The sequence below is a fragment of the Macaca mulatta genome, chromosome 1, assembly GCF_049350105.2.
Source record: "Macaca mulatta isolate MMU2019108-1 chromosome 1, T2T-MMU8v2.0, whole genome shotgun sequence".
In the NCBI taxonomy this organism is placed as follows: domain Eukaryota; kingdom Metazoa; phylum Chordata; class Mammalia; order Primates; family Cercopithecidae; genus Macaca; species Macaca mulatta.
In genome coordinates, this window is record NC_133406.1 from 141,681,923 (window position 1) to 141,708,435 (window position 26,513).

Below are 26,513 nucleotides of genomic sequence, written 5' to 3' on the forward strand. Positions count from 1 at the left end.
ACCCAACTGTGGGCTGATGTAAGTATTCTGAGCATGTTCTAGGAAGGCTAGGCTAAGCTGTGATGTTTGGCAGAGTAGGTGTAGAAAATGTGTTTTCAACTTACAATGTTTTAAACTTGAGATTAGTTATTTTATGACATAAATGTAATCCTATTATAAGTGTAGGAGCATCTGTCTTGGATTTGTTGTTTCTAGAGTTTCACCTAAATGGAACTGAATAGTAGGTGCCCCTTTATGCCCAGACTCTCTTGCTTCACATAGGGATTTTGATATTCAACCTTGTTTTTGTGTGTATAAGTAGTTCTTTTTTAATGCTGAGTAGTATTTCATCATAAAAATATAATCATTTATTAATACATCTATTGATGAATATTTGATTTATTTTTAGTTTTTTACTCAGAATAAAGGTACTACAAACATTTGTGTTCAAATTTTTATGTGCACATATATTTTTTTTTAATTTGGGGAAATTATTTAAAATACTTAAATACTTTTAATTTGGGGAATCTCCAGGTCACACTTCAGTAGAAATTGTCAAATGGAACCAACTAGTTGTATAATTTTTCGTTCTCGTCATTAATGTATGAGGGTTCCAGTTATCACACATCCTTGCTAACATTTAGTATTATCAGTCTTTTACATTTTTGCCATTCTGGCGAGTCTGTAACGCTATCATACTACAGTTTTAATTTACATTTCTCTCTTGATAAAGGATATTGGGTATCCTTACATATGTACATTAGACATTCTTCTTTTATGAATGTTCATTCAATCTTTGCTCATTAAAACAAATGTAGTTGTTTGTTTATTATAAAGTTGTAAGAGTTCATATGCCTATCTATCATCACCTACCCATTATTTTTCTATATAGTTTGGATATAAATATTTAGCCAGATTCAAGATATAATTGTTGATTTGTCTATTTATCCCTTGAGTTCTTTCAGTTTTTACAAGCTCTGTAATTAGACAGTTAAACATTCTAGATTGAATGTATTTTTGTTAAATTGATCCTTTTATCATAATGAAATGACCCTCTATTTCTCTGATCATATTTCTTGTTCTGAAATTTACTTTGGTATTAAAACAGCAACTCCAGATTTTTAATGCTTCATGCTTAAATTGTATATTTATTCCTACTTTTTTACTTTTTTTATATGTGTCTTCATATTTAAAAGTTTATTTCAAGCCAGCTTGGAGTTTGGGCTTATAATTTCTTTTCTTTTTTTAATTTAGTCTGATAATTACTGTCTTCTATCTTAAGTGCTTAGGTCATTTTTATTATATATAATTACTGCTGTGTTGGATTTATTTCTATCACTTTGCTATGAGATTTTAGATTTTCTCATCTGCATAAGAAAATTTCCCCTCTTTTCTAGAGATTTTAAAATACGCATATTTAACTTTTTATAATCAACCTTCAAATAATATAATGTCACTTCACCTATAAGACTCTTTTAAGTGTTTACTTCCAATCCTTTGTTCTAAGTTTGTCATACTAAATCCCAAAACATGTTATTACTATTATTGATTTAAACTATCAGTTATCTTTTAAATTAAACAACACCCTATTTCTAACACATATTTAATAATGAAAGATGTAATGGTTTCCCCCTAATATTCAAAACAAGTCAGAGTGGCTTCTTTCACCCCTGTTATTTAACATTTAACTGAGTTCTTATACAGTGTAATATGCAAGAAAACAAAGCAGAGGCATCTAGTCCGGAAAGAAAGATGTAGAAATGCCTTTATTCACAGATGACATAAGAATATATACAAAACTGCCCATTATTTTCTGATGGAAAATTAAACCTATCATTCTTTTATCATAATTATTTACTTAAAGAGAAAGAGGTTAATCTCTAAGCTCTGACCTTTTAAAAATTAAAAATATAGAAAAATTTAAATAAATTTAAAGTTTGACTTTCTGTATTTTTGAAAAACCAATCTTCAATTTCTTTCACTTTACATTCTTGCTTTCCATTCTTCTAGGAGAGAATGAGAATTCCTTTTCTACATTCTGGTGACTTGTTTCAGAGATAGTATTTTATACGACACATAATCAAGAGCAGCCATTAGATAGGTCCAAAAAACTAAACACGATATTTTCTCATCCAAATTGTATGAAAAAGATCATTTGAATATTTGTTGAAGCATTTAGATTAATCGTATTTGTGCACATCTGAAGATTTATTATCTTTGCTCATTATTTTCTAATGGAAAATTAAACTTATTGTTTCCATTTTATTCTGAGAATGGTTTAACTGTGCTGGGAAACAATTTATTACTGTAAGTTCTTGATAAATAATTACAGCTTTTTATATCTTAATTGTTCATTCTAAAGAGTTGATAAATAGTATAATCATTCTTTATGTGTAGATAGACTTATCTATACTCTAAAAAGTAGTAATAATAATAACAACAAAAGCTATGAAAAATAAACTAAGAGTGAGAATTTTAACTAAAACACTAACAGTGAATTTACTTAATAAACTTAAAGAGATGAGATAGATTCACAGTTATTGAAATTATAACAGTATATAATCTCCATTTGTCCATATTTGAGGACATTATTTATGTCATAGTTCATCAATGTCCAAGCAAATGCTTTCAATGTACTTGAATTTTTCTCTGCTATAATATTTCAATTATTATTTATTAATTTTTATATGACATTTGAAGTATTTTGTTTAATAAAGTTTCTTTACATTTCATGTGAGATGTGAGGAATGTTCTGGGGGTTGACAGAATCGTATTTCTAAATGGTTGCATTTGTCACATATTCTCGTTACTCACTTTTAATTTTAACCATCATAGATAGTCTAGCTATTAAGGTACATTTTATGATAGAGAAGTAATACACATTTTGAATGTCTGCCAGCATTTGCCTGGCAAAAGTGACAACAACAACAGATAATCAAGATTTGAGCATACACTGTGATTCAGCAAATACTCTTGTATATTTTTCCAGGAAAGATTGTCCAGAATAAGCTAGCCTGTAATTTAAATTTTTATTTTGAATGTATTTTAAAGTACATTAGTTTAAGACAATGCTTATTAAAACAAAAACCTTATCTTATTTTGTCTCTCTCTTCATTTCCACTAGAAGATAGCATTCCAACACAGTAATTAAGAGAGGACTATGAGTCAAACTGTCTGACTTTATCACTTCCTAATTCTGAGACCTTTACTCAAGTTACTTGGGCTCTTGGTACCTCTGGTTCCTTATATACAAAAAGGGAATGATAAGTGATTTTGCTTCGTAGGGTATTCTTTATAAGATTACATATATTAGGTGTTATAGAATGACCTGGCACAGAAGTAGCACCTAATTAAAATGAGAAGCTCTCATTACTATTCTGAATTCTTACAAAATGTTGAGTTATAAATTATTTCCATGTTTGATAAAGAATAATAAAACACCTTTGGGAAGATAATTCTCTCATTCATTCAATAAAGATATATTGAGAGATTACTATTTGTTAGGCAATGTGCTAAGTGTGGGGCAACCATAAAACATGGTCTCTGACTTAAAGGAGTTCACTTGTGGGGAGACAAGTAAGGAGACAGGAAAACATATAATAACTGGTATAAGAACATAGAGAAAGAGTCAAAAAATTCTTTTCTTTCTCTCTCTCTTTTCTTTCTTTCCTTCCTTCCTTCCTTTCTTCCTTCCTTTCTCCCTCCTTCCTTTCTTCCTTCCCCCTTCCTTCCTTCCTTCCTTCCTTCCTTCTTTCCTTCCTTCCTTCCTTCCTTCCTTCCTTCTTTCCTTCCTTCCTTCCTTCCTTCCTTCCTTCCTTCCTTCCTTCCTTCCTTCCTTCCTTCCTTCCTTCCTCTCTCTCTTTCTCTTTCTCTCTCTCTCTCTCTTTCTCTCTCTTTCTTTCTTTCTTTCTTTCTTTCTTTCTTTCTTTCTTTCTTTCTTTCTTTCTTTCTTTCTTTCTTTCTCTCTTTCTCTCTTTCTCTCTTTCTCTCTTTCTTTATTTCTTTCTAAGGTTTCGCTCTGTCTCCCAGGCTGGAGTACAGGGTCATGATCACATAGCTCCCCATAACCTCAAACTCCTTGCTCTAGTGAGCTTCCCACTTCAGCCTCCTGAGTACCTAGGACAACAGGTATGTACCACTGTGCCCTGCTAATTTATTGTTTTAAATTTTTTTGGAGATATTGTCTCACCATGTTGCTCAGGCTGGTCTCAAACTCCTGGCCTCAAGTATTCCTTCCACCTAGGCCTCCTAGTGTGCTGGGCACACCAGACCAATTTTTTTTTTTCTGAAAAAGGCCAGATAGTAAATATTTTAGCCTTTGTTGGCCATACAGTTTCTGTTGCAACTCCTCAATCCTACTGTTGTGTTAAAGCAGCCTTAGACAATATATAAACAAATGGGGGGCATGACCGTGTTCCACGACAACTTTATTTATGGACACTGAGATTTAAATTTTATATAATTTCCACATACAGCCTTTTGTTTTCTTTTCCAACTTATTTAAAAATGTAAAAATTTTTCTTAGCTCACAGGCTATACGAAGATAGGTGGTAGTCAGACTTGGTCTATGGGCTAGAGACAGGTGATCCCTAAATCAGAGGAAAGATGAGCATTCCTGTAAGGAGTGGTTGCAGGGGAAGTCTTCCTGAGAAGAGTGTGACTGGCTGAGCTTTAAATAGTACAGATAATTCTGGTGAATATGTAAAGGAATAGCATCCTAGGCAGAAAATAACATGTGCGAATAAGAATGGCCATCAATAACAGTCACCAATGCTGAGTCCTTGCTTTGTGTTACTCACTTTACATAGATTATTTAATTTACTCATCCCAATATCCTTTTGAAGTAGTCATTATTTAATCTATTTTGCAGAGTAGAAAATTGGAGCTTAAAACATTAAGCAACTTGCTATGGACACCAAGTACTAGAGCGGTGCTTTGAAACTAAATCTAAAGGATTCCATAAGCAAGCTCTTAAGTTATATAATATATGATCCCATCAGATTTGTAAATATTTAGGAAACAGAAAATATCATGACTAAGGATTTTAGTTGATGGAAGAGATGGGGCAAGAGCAATGCTCCTTTAATGACTTCAGAATTTATCCTGAGGGTGAAGAAAGAACTATTACAGGATTTCAAGCACCAGAATGTCAAGGTAAGATGCTAGAAAAGTGGTTCTAGAAACATAGTGGAGAAAACTCAATGCCAGGCATATGAGAGCTTATTATTAAAGATGCTGAGACAGGATACTGGAAATACAGTTGGAAACTACAGCAAGGATCTAGACAAGAGGTAGTGGTGGTCTAAATGTAAACAGTGATTGGCGGAATGGGAGAAGAGACGACAGAAATATAATGGTTATCAAACTTAATTCCCTAGCACAGTTACTACAGCACTATTAACATTTTCACATGCTAAACCTCATTCCTGGAGATTCTAATTCAGTGGGCCTGAGTGTGAACTAAGCATCTGCATTTTTTAAAGTTTTAATAATTAATTCTGTCAGCCGGGGTGGAGAGGTACTAGGAAAAACTCAGGAAGTAGACTGAGGGTAAGGTATATTGTGATACACTTACTACAATTCGGAATAAACGAGGGAGAATATGATGAGTTTCATACTGAACAAGCTGAAGTTGAGTCATCTTGGATGCATTCAAATGGAGATGTCTAACCCATGCTGCATAGAGTGGCCCAGAGTTCAGGAGGGAGTAATGAACAGAAGATAGAAACAGGGTGGTCAGCATTCATTCATAGAGGAGTAAAACACAGTTTTCATAAGCTTTGTTACAGGTTAAATTCAAGATCAGAATGCTTCAGAGGGTAATCAGGCATTTGAACAGGGGCCTATTGACTTCTTTGTACCTTTAAGGCACACCACTTTTCAATATTGGGTTTTGTCCTTAATTAGGGTCAGTGAGGTTCTACACACCAGCATGGTGCCATAAAATTTCCAGAAATGAGCCTTTTCTAATACTCCAGCCAAAAGCAGTGTATAAGGTTGTTTTAATGAGAGCAGAATTGGCCAGAAGGAGACAATCAACATCAGCAGTAACACTCAGTGTTTACCAGCTCATCAGCAGCACCCCAGGGGAGGCAGTTGCTACAATTAGCTTAACTTCTTGCAAAGCTAAAGCAGAAGGTAGATACAAGAGAGAATGAGCCCCACACTCAGTCAACCAGTACAGCAATTTCTGGAAATCTCTCATTCGAGTACAGCAATTTCTGGAAATCTCTCATTTCATAGAAATAGTCCATGTCATCAGTGTGAAGGAGGATGCCTGTCTTTTGTTTGTTCAAAAGAAATATATGTATCCAACTCTCATAAGAATAATGAAAACAGTTTTGATTAAGAAGTGGGAAGCTACAGCAGAGCCATGTTTGTAAATTTTTACAGTTTGGACTACATCTGTCCTGAAATTATTGATGCTGAGTCAGATTAACAATAAGCTTTTGATAACTACTCTGAAGAAGTGTTATAGAAGCTTGTATTCGCATATTTTGGCTCAAGGGCCATTATCTACTAAATAAATGACCAATGGTGGATAAATGAATGCCCAAAGAGTCTTACTTATTTTTTACAATCTCATTTAATTCTCAAAGGAATTTGAGGTGGCTTACAATACAAATGTTTGCAGCAATGTTTTAAAATAATTTTTTATTTTTATCAAAAAAATAACAATTCAGATAGTATTAACAGACCCATAATGAAACACAATGGCCTTCTCTCCTTCAAGTCCTTCTCCCTAGAAACATTCTTTCAACTCTTCCACTGTCTTTCCTGATACTATAAATAATATATGCTTACATTGCTATTATTCAAGTTAATCTTTTACATATATTATTAGCTTCATTTTATATAAATTCTGCTATATAAAATGGATTCTTCCTCCCCTTATCCTTCTAAAAATTGTCATGTCACAACATTTAGTCAAGTCAATTGTCAGCTCCTGCTGCATTTTGTCAATATAAATATTATTCATTGTGGAGACAAGTAGCATATCATGATTGTTTCCTTTCTAGCACTACCTTCTCTATCCTCCACATGCCCAGAATTAGTTATTCCTTTGCTATTTCATGTACTTATCCTTATGTATGTTTTTCTAATTGTTTTCAAGAGCACTGATAAGTTCATATAGTTTTCCAAAACTTAGACAACCAATCTATAATTCTTTGTTTTTTTCTTGTTCTTTCTGGAAAATGTACTACAGAGACTTCTGTTTATCTTCTATTCTGGGCAGATTTCTCTCTAGGTCTACTGCACGGCTGTCTCCTCAGGGGCTTCCCTCTCTACTCATCTGTGTTATATCCCTATTTCCAGGATCCTATGTCTTCCTCCTTCTTAGTTTATTGCCTTGCTTTTCTGGATGACATCCTTTAATAGCTTTCAAGGAAATGGAGCATGAAAAGCATATTTTTCAGTCTTGTTTATTTGAAAGTGTCTTTTACCATCCCACTGATTTTTTAAAATTTTGGTTGTAATATTCTAAATTTACAAGTTCTTTTTATTGTCCATTTGCCATAACATTTTTTATCTTAGAAATGCAATAAAATTTCTCTTTTTGGGTGTTATTAATTATAGTGGTGTCTTCAAGTTTTCTTTTGCTTCCCTGTGGAATTATCACAGTCCCATATTGATAGTGTAAGCCTGAAAGATAGAAGATGGTGGTTTGAGAGTGGAAATTTTAAACTGTGATTAGAGAGGGAGTGCAGTTACTGGTAATGACAAGAATTGACTGAGATCGGGTGAGGGCAAGGTAGTTGGAGAGAGATGTCAAAGAACTGAGAGTCCATGGTATAGAAAGGATTACTTATGTAACTTTGAAATTTCTGAGAACTAAGGCAGAAGTAGAGTTAGAGAAAATGACAGTGAACTAGACGCTAAAACATTTAAAGAACAAGAGCGAATCACTTATTTTGGCATTATTTATAGATTATTGCAGTAAGGAGTGGATAGTGGATGGAATAGTTTAATATTATGAAATTAAAAATTGTGCAGTACTACTCTGTTCGCATGCTGCTGATAAAGACATATCTGAGACTGGGCAATTTACCAAAGAAAGAGGTTTAACTAAGTTCCACATGGCTGGGGAGGCCTCACAATCATAGTGGAAGGCAAGGAGGAGCAAGTCACATCTTACATGGATGGCAGCAGTCAAAGAAAGAGAGCTTGTGCAGGGAAACTCCCATTTGTAAAACCATCAAATCTCTTGAGACTCATTCACCATCATGAGAACAGTGCATGAAAGGTCCACCCACATAATTCAATTACCTCCTGCTGTGTTCTTCCCATGACAGGTGGGAAGTGTGGGAGTTACAATTAAAGATGAGATTTGGGTATGGACACAGCCAAACCATATTATGTGCATTTCACAGAAGGAAGGAAGAGTAATCTGGAAATGGCAGTGAAGAACAGGGAAGATGCAAAATCTACTTCCTGTACTAGTGGTAATGAAATTGTGAGAGAAAACATCTACAACTTGAGGGCACTATAGGTGAATTCCCGTCTTAAGGAGTCAGACTTTCATTAGAAAAAGAAATATAAGGAATGTTTAGAGAAGAGCTTAAGGACAAAGCACATGAATATGTTATCTTCTCTATTACTTATATTTGATTCTAAAATCAGAATTCTAGATTCTAACTGATGCTAAAATTAGAATTCTAGATTCTAATTGATTCTAAAATTAGTTTAGAATCATACACTGTTAAATGTTGAGATTCTAGATTTACTTAATAATCTTATTCTTAGGTATTCATTTTAAAAAATTGTCTTTTAAATTGCTAGCTTTTTATTTTATTTAAATGTTTTTATGTCAATTAATTTCTTTTTTCTGATCTTTTTAAATATTTTGTATTTGGTTTCTTTTTCCCTTATTCTTAACTTTTTAATATCTTTATTCCTGTGCTTCCACAGTCTTTTATGACCAGATCTATCATCTCACTGAGTCTACACTAATATATTCTACATTTCATTCTGCTACAATGGGTGAAATATCCATTTTTAAGGTAATTTCTTTGATGACTACACTGGATCCCGAACCCTTTTGTCCAACAAACAACTTGATTTCTGCAGTTGAAACTTCTCAATTTAGCATTAGCAATTTATTTTTGCCTAGGATATCATTTCCATAATCATATAAACATGCTATAATGTCTCCCATTTTAAAAGAAAGTAATCCTTCCCATGACTTCATAACCCCCTCAGTTATTACAGCATTTTTCTATTCCTCTTTAGAGTGAACCACCTCAAGAATCTTCCAAACTAGACTGCCTCCTTATCTTCTCTTATGACTTTCCATACTCTCTCACCTGTTTTTAAAAAGTGATTTAAAAACAGGTGTGACATGTAGTATGTATATTAGAGCACATAAAACACACATGTACAGGTCATTGAGAATGACTGTATATGGAAAAAACACATATGTGCCGATCAAAGGAAAATAACAAAGTCAACATGCACATACTCACCACTAAGGTTAAAAATGAAACTTTACCAGGACCTTAAAGTCCCTTCCTAATCCTATACTCCTCTTTATATCTAGATGTAGCCATTATCTCTGCTTTTTAATTGTGATATTCAAACCATTTTCATAGAAAACTATTATTGATATATTTACACTTAAATCTATCATCCTGCTACTTGTTTTCTATTGATTTCTTCTTTGTTCCATTTTCTCTCTCTTCTGCTTTCTTTTGGATTGTTTTTGGTGACATTTTATCTTCTTTTTGGCTTATTAGCTATAACACTTTGTTTTGTTACTTTAGTAGATGATTCAAGATTTATAATATATGTCTTTAACTTATCATGGTCATTTTTCAAGTGATTGTATGTCCTTCACATATAGTATAACAACCTTACAATAGTATGCATGCATTTATCCCTTCCTGACTATATTTTCATATGCTTTACTTGCACATATGCTGTAAACCCAGCAAGACATTACAATTATATTTGTTTAAAGAGTAAATCATCCTAAGGAGATTTAAATAAAACAAAAAATATCTTATATATTTACTTCTGTACTTACTAGCTTTGGTGTTCATTCTTCTTATCATGTAGATCCATGATTCATTCTGATATCATTTTCCCTCTTCCTGAAGGGATTTTTAGAAATATTTCTTGTCATATATGTCTTCTGTTGCTGAATTATTTCAACTTTTATATGTCTGAGAACATGTATATTTTGCCTTTGCTTTTTAAAGGCATTTTAAATGTGAGTGTAACATTCTAGGTCAGCAGCTTTTTTTTTTTTTTTTTTTTTTTTTCCTTTCTTTCAGTAGTTTAAAGGTGTTGATGCTAATGGTTGCATTGTTTCCACTGAAAAATTTGCTGTTGTCCTCATCTTTGGTCCTCTGAATGAAAGGTGTCTTATTTCTTTGGCTACTTTCAAGATTTTCTATTATTGCTGGTTTTGAGCAAGTTGATTATGAGATGAATTAGTATAATTCCCTTCACATTTCTTCTACTTAGGGTTTATTGAACTTCCTGGATAAGAGGCTTATAGTTTTTATCAAATTTGGCAAATTTTGAGCCATTATTTCTTCACAAGTTTTTGCCCTGCTCTCTCACTCCTCTCCTTTGAGTATCAGGATTTCACATATATTAAACAGCTTGAAGTTTTCCTTCAGTTCACTGCTGCTCTTTTCCTTTTACTCTTCTCTTTGCTCCTTTTTGGATGGTTTCTATTGTTATGTCTTCAAGTTTGTTAGTATTTTCTTGTGCAATGCTCTATCTGCAGTTAGTCCTATCCAGTGTACAGTAGTTTCTCCTTATCTGCAGTTTTGCTTTCAAGCTGTTTATGTGTGGTTAACCATCATCCCAAAATATGAAATGAAAATTTCTAGAAATAAACAATTCATAAGTTTTAAATTATGCACTGTTTTGATTAGCATGATATAATCTCACTCCATCCTGCCCGGGACATAAATCATCATTTTGTCCAGTGTATCCACACAGCATATGCTACCCACCCTTTGGTCACTTTGTAGCCAGCTCCGTTATCAGATCAGCTGCTGTGCTATGGCAGTGCTTGTGCTCAACTAACCCTTGTTCTACTTAATAATGTCCCCAAAGTGTTGGTAACTCAGATATGGCAAAGAAAAGCCATAAAGCACTTCCTTTAGCTGATTAAATGAAAATTCTCAACTTAATAAGTAAAGAAAAAAAATCATATACTGAGTGAAGTTGCTAAGATCTACAGTAAGAACAAACCTTTTATTCATGAAACTGTGAGGAAATTCATGTTAGTTTTGTTGTCACACCTCAAACTGCAAAACTTATGCACATAGGGCATGATAACTTCTTTTATAGTATATTGTTATAATTGTTCTGTTGTACTATTTATGGCTGTTAATCTCTTACTATACCTAATTTATAAGTTAAACTTTACCATAGGTATGTAAGTATAGGAAAATATATAGTATATGTAGGGTTCGGTACTATCTGTGGTTTCAGGCACACATTGGGGGTCTAGAATGTATCCCCATAGATAAGGGGGACTACTGTGATTTTCATCTCAAACATTGTAGTTTCCATATCTAGAACTTCCATCTGGGAGTTGTTAAATCTTCCATGTATCAACTTAATTGTTGATCATATGAAAAGTAATAATAATAATTGTTTTAATGAATCTACTAATTCTATCATCTTTGCAGGTGCTGTGTTGGTTTCAGTTGATTGATTATTCTTATTATGGGTAATATTTTTCTGTTTCTTTTCTGTTGGGCAATCCTTGATTGGATGTAGAGATTATGATGTTTTTCTTGGGTAGTGTTGGACATTTTATATTTCTATTATTAGTATTGAGCTGCGTTCTAAGACTCAGTTAAATTACTTGAAAACAGTTTGATCCTTTAGAGTCTTTAAGATTGTTGGATGGAATCAGAGGAGCATTCAGTGTAGCATTAATTATTCACCACTCCTGAGGCAAGACTTTCCCGAATACTCTTAACAGTGCCCTATGAATTATGTTTTTCAGTTTGGCTGGTGGTAATGGGCATCATTCCCAGTCCTGTGTGAAAACCAGACATTGTTCCTTCTATTCCTTACAGATAATTCTTTCTTCAGCCTTGGGTAGTTTCTTCACACACACACACATTCATCTGTATTCTGCAGAACTCTCTCTATGGGAACCTGCTACAGATCACCAGTATTCTTTCCCATATTCTGTCACTCTGACCCACAGGCTCCAACTGTGTTAATCTCTCCAAGCTCTCAGCTCTATCTCCTCAGCTCTGGGAATCAAATGAGCGCTTCTTCAGTTTCTCCTTCATGCACTGCATTCCAGAAACATTCTCAGGGCTGTCAGCTGTAATAACTGTGGGGCTCACCTCTTTTCTTTTCCATTTCTCAGGAATCACTAGCCTTTGTTACATGGCAAAAAAAAAAAAAAAAAAAAGTTGTTTTTTTTGTTTCATAAATATTGTCTACTATCTTGTGTCTTTGTTTTAAGTGAGGGAAAATCACATCCTTGTTACTATATCTTGGTTAAAAGTGGAAGCTGCTTGAGAATATTGAACTACACAATTTTTAAAACATGTAAAACAAATCAATATATATGTAGGTGACTTCTCAAGAACCAGAGAAATTTTTGTTATCTGAAAATGCCCCCCAAAAATCTTGAGAAATAATCTGAATTTCACTTATAAAGCATAGAAAAGCAAGCCCTATTTGTTCAATGTGAAAGTTAACATAAGCAATATAGTAGTGAACATTTGAATTATGTTTCTTGGGCCAGAGTCCACAATTTGAGAAGTGATTTTTCTTTTTCTTTTTTTTTTTTTGGATGGTACAATATGTGTATTTAAGTCTACTTAATGTAGAAAATATATGGAGGTGGTTAACTAAATTCTAATAGGGATTCTTAAAAGAAATTATCCCCATCTATCTAATCTATTTATGTAACAACATTCATCTGGCTTACTTTTTTGTTGTTAAATGGGTTGGGATATCTTCCCCTACTCTTTTCCTTATAAAATATTGTGGTATATTCTGTTTAATTAAAAAAGTAATAATTTTATGTCAAATAATTTTTCTTTAAAATTTAGTTTTTGCTACCTTGGTTAAGGGAGACATTCTATCTCACGTTCGTAAAATTAATCTTACTTTTTCCCCAAGTTTTAGAAAGATTTTTCTTTTGTTTAGATTTTTAATCCAATTGGAAATCATTTTGTGTATTGAATGTGATATGCTATGATTTCATCACTGTTTCCATAGAAAAGGCCAATTGGGTCAATGCTTTCAATGGAATATAATATTTTCTTAATTAATTCACAACTTTACATCTTACACCAGGTTTCCAAACTGGTTGTATCTCTTTCTGTGTTCTCTATTCTTTTCTAGTAATCCATCTACATACTCTTGTGCCCAAAAGACACTCTTCTAATTTCTCTAGTTTTGCAACATACCAATGAGACTGATAGGAGTTGTTAGATAAATATCTAGATTTCTTGTGCCTTCAATGGACTGACTTTGTGATGTGTGCTCTACAATGCCCCCTAGAGTTTCTTGGTGAAATTAAATTCAAATTACCTATGGTAATAAATTTTTTGACAACATATGCTTCATTGCCTTTTTTTCCCTCTGTCTCACTTCCCCACTTCCTTACTAGCATTTTCTGAAATCGTCTATAATACAACAGAATTGTACCTGAATCCTTGTGTCAGGATCCTTTGGCAGGAGCCCAAACTGAGATTCTAATACATTTCTATATTTAAGTTATCTATTTTTTTAATTAACTAAAAGAGGTTTGAATTTTATTAAATGCTCTTTCTGAAATTAATTAGATGATAATGCCAATTTAATGAGTTATATTCATATATTTTTGTCTTAAATCTTATTTTAGAGGCTATAATTTCTTTCTTAGAGTAAGATTTATTGAGGTTCAATTTATATACAATAAAGTTCATCCTTGTTAGGTGTACGATTCTATTAATATTAACACATACTTACAATAATGTTACTTCTATCATCATAATAAGAAAATGGAACATTTACATTGCCCCAGAAAGTTCACTGGTGGCCTCTTGTTGTTAATTCCCCTCTTCCTTTCCCATTCCTTGACAACAACTGATTGGTTTCCTACCCCTATAGTGTTCCCATTTCAAGGATGTCATATAAATGAAATGATAATAAAATATACAGACTTCTAAGTTTATTTTTTAGTTATGTTTCAGATCATATGCTTTATTTTTTCTTGGGTTAACACATGTTTTGGGAATTGCTGAGTCATATAGTTAGTGAAAATTGAACTTCACAAATATACAAACTCTCTTTAACTGTATATTCAAATAGATACAGATATAGATATGTAACTATTCAACTTATCAATCTCATCTTGAGTAAGTTTTTGAAGTTTATACCTTTTAAAAAAATTGTTCATTTCTGTGGAATTTAGTAGGAAAAGTCACTCATCATATTGTCTTAGTTTTTAGTATCTGTAGCATCTATAATAGATGCCCTTCTTCTATTCCTGATATGGGTAATTTGTGTGTTCTCTTTTTATTATTACACATTTAGCTACAGGTTTACTGGTTTTATTGATTTCTCATAGAAATTTGTATTTTGTTACATTGACTTTATTGTGTTTCAATTTCATTGATTTCTGCTCTTGTCTTTATCATTTTCCTACTTCTGCTCTCTTTTGGTTTAATTTTGTCTTCTCTTTCTAGTTTCCTAAGGTAGAACATAAAATCATTGATTTGGATACTGATACAGTTTGAATGTCCCTTCCAAATCTCATGTTGAGATGTAATCCCAGTGTTGGAGATGAGGCCTGGTGGGAAGTCTTTGGATTATTGGAGCAGGTTCCTCATGGTTTAGTGTGGTCCTCAAGGTAGTGAGTGAGTTTGCCTGGGATCTGATTGTTTAAAGTGTGTGGCACATCTCCCACTCTTCCTCTTGCTCCTGCTCTGGCCATGTGACGTGCCTGCTCCAGCTTTGCTTTCCACCATGTGTAAAGACTCCCTGAGGCCTCCCTAGGAGCCAATCCAATGCCAGTGCCATGCCTCCTGTACAGCCTGCAGAACTGTGAGCCAATTAAACCTCTTTTCTTTATAAATTACCCAGTCTTAGGTATTTCTTTATAGCAATGCAAGAACAGCCTAACGGATACCTCTTCTTTTACTAATCATTTGATGCTATACATTTTTTTTTCTACAGACTTCTTTGATGTATTCAAAATATTTTGATATGTGTTTTCATTTTCATTTAATTAATAATTTCTAACTTCCAGTGTAGTTTCCTCATTGATCCATGAATTGCTTAGAAATATGTTGCTTAATTTCCAATATTTGAGCATTATCAAGATACCTTTTGACTACTGATTTCTAGTTAAATTTCACTGTGGTCAGATAATATATCTTGTATGTTTTCCATTTTTTTAAAGTTTGTTAAAGTTTGTTCTAAGGCTCGATGTGTTCTGTGTTGGTAAATGCCCATATGTACTTCAAAAAATTATGTACCTTGCTTATTACTGGGTATAATGTTCCATGAATGTCAATTAGGTCAAGTTGGCTGACAGCATTGTTCAGTTCTTCTATATACTTGATTTTCTGTGTATATGTTCTATCAATTACCTAGGTGTGTAAAGTAATTCAAATAATTGTGAATGTTTATTTCTACTTTCAGTTCTGTCAGCTTTATTTCATGTATTTTGAAGCTCTGCTGTAAAATGTGTATACATTTAGCATTATTCATTCTCCTTAGTGATTACTTTTTTTTATTATTATTAGCAATTACAGTGAAAACATGTGATGTCTTTATTTTTTTAAAAATAATCCTTGTTTTGAAATTTCTTTAATGTCAATATGGCTGACCCATTTTCTTCTGATTAAATTTTATATAGTGTGTATTCTTTTCTCATTGACCAAGTCAGCCTTTGAATCAGTTTAGATAATTTATATTTAATGTAATCACTGTGAGTGTTAAATTTAAATATAATGCTATTTATATATTAGATTTTTTCTGATTATACTTTACTTTCACAATTGTCTTACTAGTTACACTACTTTCTTTAATTTTTTCTTAGTAGTTTCCCCAGAGTTTACTGTAAACATCATTAATTCATCACTATCTAGATTCAAATATTACAATACCACTTTATATATCCTGTAAGAAATTTAACAATATATTTTCAATTTCCTCTCTCCCATCCATTGCTATTTTTATCATACCTTTTATTTTACCTATGTTATAGATTCAAAACATTGCTTTGTTTAGATAATTTAAAAATTATTTCTTTTATATTTACTTTAATTTTTACTATTTCCAAGGCTCTTCATTTCTTTGTATACTTCCAAGTTTCTGTCTGAAGGATTTCCTTTAATATGTATAAAAGCTAATCTTATCTTCTCACTTCATTTCATTCATTTGATCTTCAATCACTGATACCCTTTCTTCCACTTGATTGAATCGGCTACTGAAGCTTGTGCATGCATCACGTAGTTCTTGTGCCATGGTTTTCGGCTCCATCAAGTCATTTAAGGTCTTCTCTATGCTGTTTATTCTATTTAGCCATTCATCTAATCTTTTTTCAAGGTTTTTAGCTTCTTTGCGATGGTTTCGAACATCCTCCTTTAGCACGGAGAAGTTTGTTATTATGGATCGTCTGAAGACTACTTCTGTCAACTTGTCAAAGTCATTCTCCATCCAGCTTTGTTCCATTGCTGGCGAGGAACTGCATTCCTTTTGAGGAGAAGAGGCACTCTGATTTTTAGAATTTTCAGCTTTTTTGCTCTGGTTTCTCCCCATCTTTGTGGTTTTTATCTACTTTTGGTCTTTGATGATGGTGACGTACAGATGGAGTTTTGGTGTGGATGTCCTTTCTGTTTGTTAGTTTTCCTTCTAACAGTCAGGACCCTCAGCTGCAGGTTAGTTGGAGTTTGCTGGAGGTCCACTCCAGACCCTGTTTGCCTGGATATCACCAACAGAGGCTACAGAACAGCAAATATTGCAGAACGGCAAATGTTACTGCCTGATCCTTTCTCTGGAAGCTTCGTCTAAGAGGAGCACCCAGCTGTATGAGGTGTCAGTCGGCCCCTACTGGGAGGTGCCTCCCAGTTAGGCTACTTGGGGGTCAGGGACCCACTTGAGGAGGCAGTCTGTCTGTTCTCAGATCTCAAACTCTGTGCTGGGAGAACCACTATACTCTTCAAAGCTGTCAGACAGGGACTTTTAAGTCTGCAGAAGTTTCTGCTGCCCTTTGTTCAGCTATGCCCTGTCCCCATAGGTGGAGTCTATAGAGGCAGGCAGGCCTCCTTGAGCTGTGGTGAGCTCCACCCAGTTCTAGCTTCCAGACCCCTTTGTTTACCTACTCAAGCCTCAGCAATGGTGGACTCCCCTCCCCCAGGCTCGCTGCCACCTTGCAGTTCATATGTATAAATGCTAGTAATGAACTCTACTATGTCTTGTTTATATGAAAAGATCTTTATGTTGTCCATTTTACTGGGGGTATAATTCTGCTTAACAAGTTTCTTTTTTCTCTCTTTTTTTTTTATTCTTTCCTTCTTTCTTATAGTGAATGCATTTAATACTGTTCCTTCTAAGTGATGCTTAGCTGCATCTCTATAATCATTGAAATATTATGATTTCATTATTGTCAATTTTAAATATTTTTCCATCTCCATTGTTATTTCTTTTTAAACTTATTTTATTTTATTGTTTTTTTTTTTTTTTAACCTAGTCTGGAATTCTATAATTGTAACTTTCAAATTTTCAACTGTGGCACTCTACTGCAAAAGAAGCCATAGACAACATGTAAATTAATGGACATGACTGTGCTGTAAAAAAACTTTATTTATAAAAGCAGTCAGTGAGCAATTGCCCAACAGACCATTGTTTCTTGAATTTTCTCCAAAGGTTTCTTCAGATTTTATTACAACTTATTTTTCAGGCTAATATATACTAATTTTTATCAAAATGTTCTCTGTGTCTGTTGGAGAAGAATGTGGGTTTTTTGATAGACATATTTATATACACATTTTTCAAGCTGTTTATATTATGTTATTCAGATCATTTATGTCTTTTTTGTTTTATATTACCTTTTATAACACAAATAATTAGCATTTGAATTTTTAATTTCTGTGGGCACATAGTAGGTGTATATATTTATGGGGTACATGAGATGTTTTGATGAATACAGGCAACATGAAATAAGTACATCATGAAGAATGGGGTGTCCATCCCCTCAGGTTTTTATCCATTGAATTGCAAATAATCCAACTACACTCTTTAAGTTATTTTAAAATGTCCAGTTATTATTGACTATAGTCACCCTCTTGTCCTAGAAAATACTAGGTCTTATTTATTCTTTCTAGTTTTTCGTACTTATTAACCATCCTCACCACCACCCCATTCCCAACCCCCAATACCCTTCTCAGCTCTTTTAACCATCTTTTTACTTTCTATGTCCATGAGTTCAATTGTTTTGATTTTTAGATCCCACAAATAAGTGACAACATGCAAAGTTTATCTTTCTGTGCCTGGCTTATTTCCCTTAACATACTGATCTGCAGGTCCATCTATGCTGTTGCACATGACTGGCTCTCATTCTTTTTTATGGCTGAATAGTACTTCCTTGTGTATATGTACCACATTTTCTTTATCCATTCATCTGTTGATGGATATTTAGGTTGCTTTCAAATCTTAGGAACTGTAAACAGTGCTCCAACAAACATGGGAGTGCAGACATCTCTTTGATAAACTAAATTCCTTTCCGTTGGGTATGTCTCCAGCAGTGGGATTGCAGGATCATATGGTAGCTCAAGTTTTAGTTTTTTTTTTGAGGAACTTCCAAAATGTTCTTCATAGTGTTTGTATTAATTTACATTCCCACCAAAATAATTAGCTTCACAATTTAAATACTTCCAGAGCCTTTTGAAGTTCGTAGGTAATAAAATGATGGAACTATGGGCCATTACTGTAAGCATAGTTACATGGATTGAAATCAAACCTTCCTTGCTATTTTTATTAATATATAAAACCCGGTATTTCAAATGGGAAAAAAGTGTTGGAAATTTCACTTAACTTGCTATTTTAAGTCCTAATATAATATATTATTTTATATTTAGCCATTATTCTGTGCATGTTTCAACTTTCCTGGACTGATAAATGTGGTCAGTGAAAAAACTATTCACTATCATTTTACTTAATCTTTTATATAGCCCTCTTGGAGGTTATCTGAATTGTATCCAAAGTAGGACAGGCAGGATTATAAGGCTGGGAAGAAAAAAAGGGAACAATGTTTCCAATTTTATTCACAATTTCCCTACTACTTAAGGTTCTCTTAAAGATCTTTTAGGAACACTGAAAGACATTTTTCTCTCTAAGTCTCAAACTAAATGTTTTAATTTACACAATACAATTATTAAAAACTGTAGCCAGCTTTATATATTCCATTTGCAGACAAATCTTAACTTACTACTTCCAGTCTTCTACTATGGGTATACCAAATATTCATGTTCAGGTCAGTGTGATGGCATATAAAAAAAAAACCATTAAAAAGACTGGGAAATATAGGGTTTAAAAATAAGATTAAGAAAAAGTTTAGTCTACTGATGTTCAAGTTGTGGTGCTGCCAAATATCTTAAATTGAACTTCATGGCAGTCAAAACACAAATGGTGAACACATTACTCTAAATTTTTCATGAAGAAAATGTGAACTTATTCCTTAGAAAAAAAGTTTTTCCTAGTAGTCAGGAAACTATTTTTCTCAAAACATTTTTCAAAAAGAAGATATTTCATCATGTGAGAATGAGCTACTCAATAACTTCCCTGTAATCAATGTACTAATGGTATCACACAGTAGTTTTATTTCCATGCCTCCATGCAGAGTTTCTGCATTTCACAACTCTGGGAGACATGATTTTCAATGTCTTCTATACAAATGGCTCTCGTTGACATTATGCAAGACTTACACCACCCAGCTATACACAGAGTCCCCAAGATAGATAGGTCAAGGCCACAACACTGAATGCAGCTTAGTGAAAGACACTCTTCAAGAATAAAGTAACTGTGATTTTGTTGAATAATGCTTTCTTAACAGTGGTTCCAAAATTTAGGGTCATGGAAAGACCGTGATTATTATGCAGAACTACCTAACTTCTGCCTTCTCTAAGTGGCTATACAGTGTTAATGGTTATATGATCTTGCATAAGTTAGTAGACTGTCGTAAGTCCCAATTTTATCATATATAATACAGAAATAATATGTATACTTGCTTCATAAGGTGGTTATGAGATATATATTAAGAAATAATATAAAAATTGGACAAAATAGAAAACTAATTGTTGGGATTTAAGATAGTTCTTAGACTTTAATGCGAGTCACTGGGTTTCTGGATACTAATGGAAATACAAATTATATTCTTACATATTTGTTGTTATTTTAATAAGAGAACTACTTAATTAAAAGCAAATGAATAACACTTATAAAGGAAGTATAATTGATTATAAACACAATCTTAAGTTAGGGAAAGTCACCTGTAGAATTCCTTCCTAGAGAGGGATTTATAAGACCCAGTTTCAAGTGCTGTCATTTCTACATAGTAAATGTGCATTCTTAGGTAGGTAATTCAATGTTTTTTGGTTTATTTCATCATCTACAAAACTGAGGGACTGGAGTACATGATTTCTGAAGTCCAATCTGTGCATTCACCCTATATAATTGCCTATTGTGGATACTACTTTTTGAATAGTTGAAAACAACAACATTAGCGAATTTGGAATCCATCATGGCCCAGAAGTCTGAGACTAATGGGATATGGAGATAATAAAGTTACAGTGTATCAACAAATCAATATCTAACTGCTACTTTGCTATCTTCAAAATGAGACCTTTTATATCAACAGAATAATACAGACTCCTTATTGAAAAGCAATCCAAGATAGAGTGATTTAGAGAGAGCTCAAGGAAAGATAAATAAAGTCAAGGAAAACTACAAAAGTGACTTAAAAATTTTACTCAAACCAGGAATCAAATTGATGTTAGGATTTGAGCTAATATTTACTAGTTTCTATGAAAACTTCCCCTGCAAGAAGGAAAGAATGTTTGAAAGGACACAAATTTGTTGAATGTCATAGCATTTAGAAAAGGATATGGAAGAAAAAAACAGCATTGAAAGCTCTGAATCTCTTAGATTAATTTAGCAGTAGAAATTAAGTGCACAGATTGAATGAAGCTTTTTGCGTGCAACTGGAGCAACCACATCTACCAATGCTTCTCTTTGTTCCCTTACCCAGTCCAATTTCTTCTTATAATAAAAGCATCAGAGTTGCCTACAGTTTTGTTTTGTTTTAAACCTACCAATGAAAGATATCATTAGGGTTGTTAGTAATCTCTTCTGTATTTCATGAACAAATAATGTGGGCAGTTGTCCAATCAGAATAAAATAATCCCTGCACTCTAGGGAGAACTCCATGTAATTCCCTCATACCACCTTGCAATGGCGAGTCAACTTTCCATGCAGTTGCATTCTGATTGCTTTTTATCCCTTACAACCCAAAATAGTGATATGAGATAATGTGAAAAACTCCTTTCTATTTTATTGTTGATATATGGTGGGCTGAGGGAAAAAATGAACACATTTAACAAATTCCAAATACGTTATTTACATGGATGATTCTGGATTTCTAAGGTCAGGATATTTTGATTGAACCTTAGGAGAATTAGACTTTTCCTTCTTTAGCTTACCATGGAATTATCCCAGCTGGGAATCCAAAATAAAATTTGCTGTTTGTAGTTGGCTCCAGTTTCTGTATATTTCAAATAGAAACATTGAAACCCTGTGTGGAATGATGAACTGTCATTGATTTTGAACTGAATTATCAATTATGCCGGTGGGAAGTTAGATAAACCTGTAGGCATTTATATGATTCTCTAACATGGTAAGATTTAAAAGAGTTTTTAAACCCCTTCAAAAAATTCGAAAAAGGGAAATCAGTGCTAACCAGTGTTAAAAACTCATTCAATTTGTATTATTGGGAAACCAGATGTATTTGTTTTCTTAGTGTCTGATATATATATATATGTGTGTGTGTGTGTGTGTGTGTGTGTGTGTGTGTGTAGAATGAAGTTTTTTGCATGCAACTGGAGCAACCACACTTACATACATATAAGTAAACAGTATGTATCCTCCTTACTGACTCCTTACTGACTTAGTCAAGTCTACCATAAATATGATTGTGCAGCTTGTTTATACAGTTGACATTTTAATGACATGTTGATTCTGTAAATCATTTGTCAATCGATATTTAGAGGTTATTTTGTTTGTTTGTTTTTCATCTTCCGAAGTCTGTAAGTATGACAAACCTTAAGACTAAAATGTTTGCCAGGTGAAATGCTCACAGTCATTATTATATTTTTTTGGCAGAATTTAAAAACATTTGCTTGACCCCCTAGAGCTAGAAATATTGATTTTTTTAATGGGTACACTTTTCTCAAATGGAGTCCATTGCTTAAATCCAACATCTGCTCCTTTGTTGAAGGAGCAGTTTTTTATTTCCAACCAAGTAATTACGGTTCTTCTTTTTGCCACTGATAATGTGTTTAAGAATCTATATAGTCTCTCAAGGAAATTTAAAGTTTGTCTTCTATGCCAGAAAGCAAAGAGGCAATAGGATTTTAATAATTAATAAGTTGTTATAACTTTTTTCTTTTTCTTTTTTTAGTTTTTCGAGACAGAGTCTTGCTTGTTACCCAGGCTGGAGTACAAGAGTGGGATCAAAGTTCATGCAACCTTGTACTCCTGGGCTTCAGCGATCCTCCTGCCTCAGCCTCCTGAATTGCTGGGACTATAGGCACACACCACCACTCACAGCTAATTTTAAATTTTTTTTGTAGAGACGACGTCATAGTATGTTGTCCAGGCTGGTCTCAAACTCCTGGTCTTAAGCGATCCTTCTGCCTTGGCCTCCCAAAGTGCTAGGATTATAGGCATGAGCCACCATGCTGGGCCTATAACTTTTATCTAAACATTGTTTAGCTTTATTCTAAAGAATAAACTTACTTTATCTTTTGAGATCAGGTAGGTAGAACTTCCCAGATTGGTGTAGACAGGACAGTTTTTTTCCCCTGCACAGATTTTCTCAAGAAACTAGGGATTGCAGAGGCTGTCAGAAGCTAATATTCCTTAATCTACTTTTACAAAAAAAAGAAGAAAAACATCCAAAGAGTGAAAAAGTTATGGTATCAATTTGACCAGGAGTTCCAGTCACTTGCATTATTGATCACGTAACCACTAGACCCTCTTCCAATAATCTATGATATATGGTGGTAGATGGTGGTAGGAGAGAATATTCTTTTATAGATTTGCAGTACCCTTCTTGTCTTAGGCAGGGTGGAGTTGAGACTCGTCTGTTTTCTCTCTTTTTGGATAAGGTGTAGCTCAATCACCCACTTAACATCTACTTCCTAAAATGACCTTGCTCATAGACCTGAGCTACTGATCAATACTTATTAACTGTAAAATTCCTCTATACTTTGAGAGTTCAAGGACAGTTTTCTCTGGCTCTGCACAGCCTAGAAAGGGTAGTCTAGCAAGAGAGATTTGAGAGCGCACAGTATGGTAGAAAATAACAAATAGTTCAGTGAGTGTATAATGTATTATTTAAAGGAAGAGTCAGCAAAAGGGGGAAGGCACATTGTTAGATGCCTTATATGCTGTTGCAGTGTTTGGACTTGATTCTGAAAGCTGGGAGGCATTGAGATTGAGCAGGGGAGTATATTAATGAGTTGTTGTTTTTGTTTGTTTTATTTTAAGAAAATTAACTCTGGAGGCTCTATAAAGAAAAGCTAACGGAAATAAGTAGACACCATCTGACCAGCTAGAAAGCTCCTTTAGCAACTTGTTTAAGAAACTTGAATGCATAATAAATGTAGCAACTGTGGATTGATATAAATGGGACAGATTGGAAAGGAGTTGAAAGAATGAATTACGTAACATTTATTGTTTAGTTTGATATGGTAATCAAAACGTCGTATCAAAAGTGACTACAGATTCCGATTTGTGCAACTGAGTGGAATTTGAAGTCCCTTTATTTATATACTAATCGAGTTTTCAAAAATGATTTAAGGTGGCTAGAAAGATTAAATTAAAAAGACTAGTATCAGCAGCACAAATTTTAGAAAAAAATTAAAGACAAAGAAAACCAAAGAAATGAAATGCAACCAAAAGAAAAGCATGAGACAAATGGAAAACTATGGTATAACAAAATAAGATAGAACTAAAAGTGACATGAGTACACAAATGTATTTAATGAAAGCTTATAAACTTGCTAAAGTTGGGTCACAAATCAATTCAGCACAAAGGTGTTTAGTAGGTTATTCAATAAGGGAAACATAATCAGTAACAAGATCCATGTAGCTGCCTGGAAGGTAACAACAAATCTACTGTTGCAGAAACTCGTAATCATTTCTGTTTCTGCAACAAGAAAAATTCACACCCAGGAAGTGGTGTGATTTCCTGAAAGAGTAAAGAGAAGGAATAGATTTTAGACACAAATAAGGCTGAATTCAGTCTAGCCAATGTTAAGTCACTGCATCTCTAACTTAACAGGTTCCTTGCTCTTTTCAAATACTCACTGTCCAACACTTCGTGTTCTTGATTCCTATCTGTCAGCCAGGAAACAAACACTTCTTGAGAATCTATAATGTACTTCTGACAGAGAAATTTGCCTTGCATCAATGTTTTGCTCTTTTTCTCCACCTTAATAACCCTATCTTTTCTGATTCCACTTTGTTCATTTCCTAATTCATCAGTGCAGTTGTATCATATTTTTATGCTATGTATTAACCACTGTATGGCCTGGACTTCAAAGGCCTTAAATACTCTAAATCTCCTTTATTCTCCATTTGCTCATTCCAACATCAAAATTCCGTAATCCAGGTTTTATGAAATATGCAATGTGTCTCACTGATAGTGCTTGAAAAGATTTAGGGAGATACATGAATATGGTCTTAAATAACAGAATCACATACTGAGAAAATATTCCTCTTTCAATTCTCTTTCATATTTTCTGATGAATTCAAGAAGCAGTTCTCCATTTTGTTTATTTTTAAGAGTTTTTAATACTAATCTTCTTTAATTTAAAATCTCTGCTTTGGAATCTTTTAGCATCAGTGGTAGATAACTAGAATTTAGTAATTTATTTGTTTTGTTTTTATTGTATTATCTTTGATTTTCACAAAGTGATAGTGTTTTCTTTTTCTAGGGTAGTGAAGTAGAACTTCCTTTTAAAATAAATTTATTTCAGTTAAGAAGTGAATTGAGTGCATTAGTAATAATATTCAGATATTAATATTAAGTGATGTGCAAATATGGGAAAAAAACTTTTGAAAATATTACACTTATTTCATGGATATAGCACAAATCAGAAACCTAAGATCCACATAACTAACTTTGCTAAACAACTATGATGCCCACCAACCCAACCTATATTGCCTTTCTGCACATATACTGTATTAGCAACTGTTATGCCTTTGCTGTGCTGGTACCTTAGCTTCAAAATCTCCCCTAGCCTTTTCCACTTGATGAACTCCTACTCATCCCTCAAAAATTAGCTTCTGCATCTCCTCCAAGGTGAAGCTTTTGCTTATTTTACCTATTGTACCTTGTGTAAACTGTTAGTTATTAAACTGTAATGCAAGTATTTGTTCAAGTATCAAACTCCCCAGTTGACTGCAAACTTTTCATAGCAACGTGTGATTTATCTTTGTATCTCTAATTTCTACCACAATGACAGACACGAAATAGGCAAATGTTTGATTGATGAATTAATAAAAATTGTGCATATCTCTTGTAGATGAGGAACATTTTTAGTTCGTTTAATATTCAATCTGTGTGTGTGTGTTTAAGTTTTAGCAGAATTAACAATACGAGTGTACTTAATGCCACTGAACTGTACATGTTAAAATAGTTAAAATGGTCAATTTTGTGTTATGTTTATTTTGTTACAATAGTTTTTAAAACTTTACAGAAGGTAAACAAAAATTAATATGTTAATGTTATGTATTGAGACATAATTTCTCCTGTGCATACATTAGACCCATTAAAGACGGACTAACCAAAGATTAGTTTAAAAATTTACCAGAAATTACCATACCAGAATTAGCATGTAGCCAGATTGATGTGTCAAGCTTAAAAATTGATTGCGCGGCCGGGCGCGGTGGCTCAAGCCTGTAATCCCAGCACTTTGGGAGGCCGAGGCGGGCGGATCACAAGGTCAGGAGATCGAGACCACAGTGAAACCCCGTCTCTACTAAAAATACAAAAAATTAGCCGGGCGCGGTGGCGGGCGCCTGTAGTCCCAGCTACTCAGGAGGCTGAGGCAGGAGAATGGCGGGAACCCGGGAGGCCGAGCTTGCAGTGAGCCGAGATCACGCCACTGCACTCCAGCCTGGGCAACAGCGTGAGACTCCGTCTCAAAAAAAAAAAAAAAAAAAAAAATTGATTGCGCTTGTTTATGGGGATACAAATAAAATCCAAGAATACAAAGTTAATCTCAGGCAGTAGAGCCATTTTGTAAGTAGTGTAAGTATTTCTTC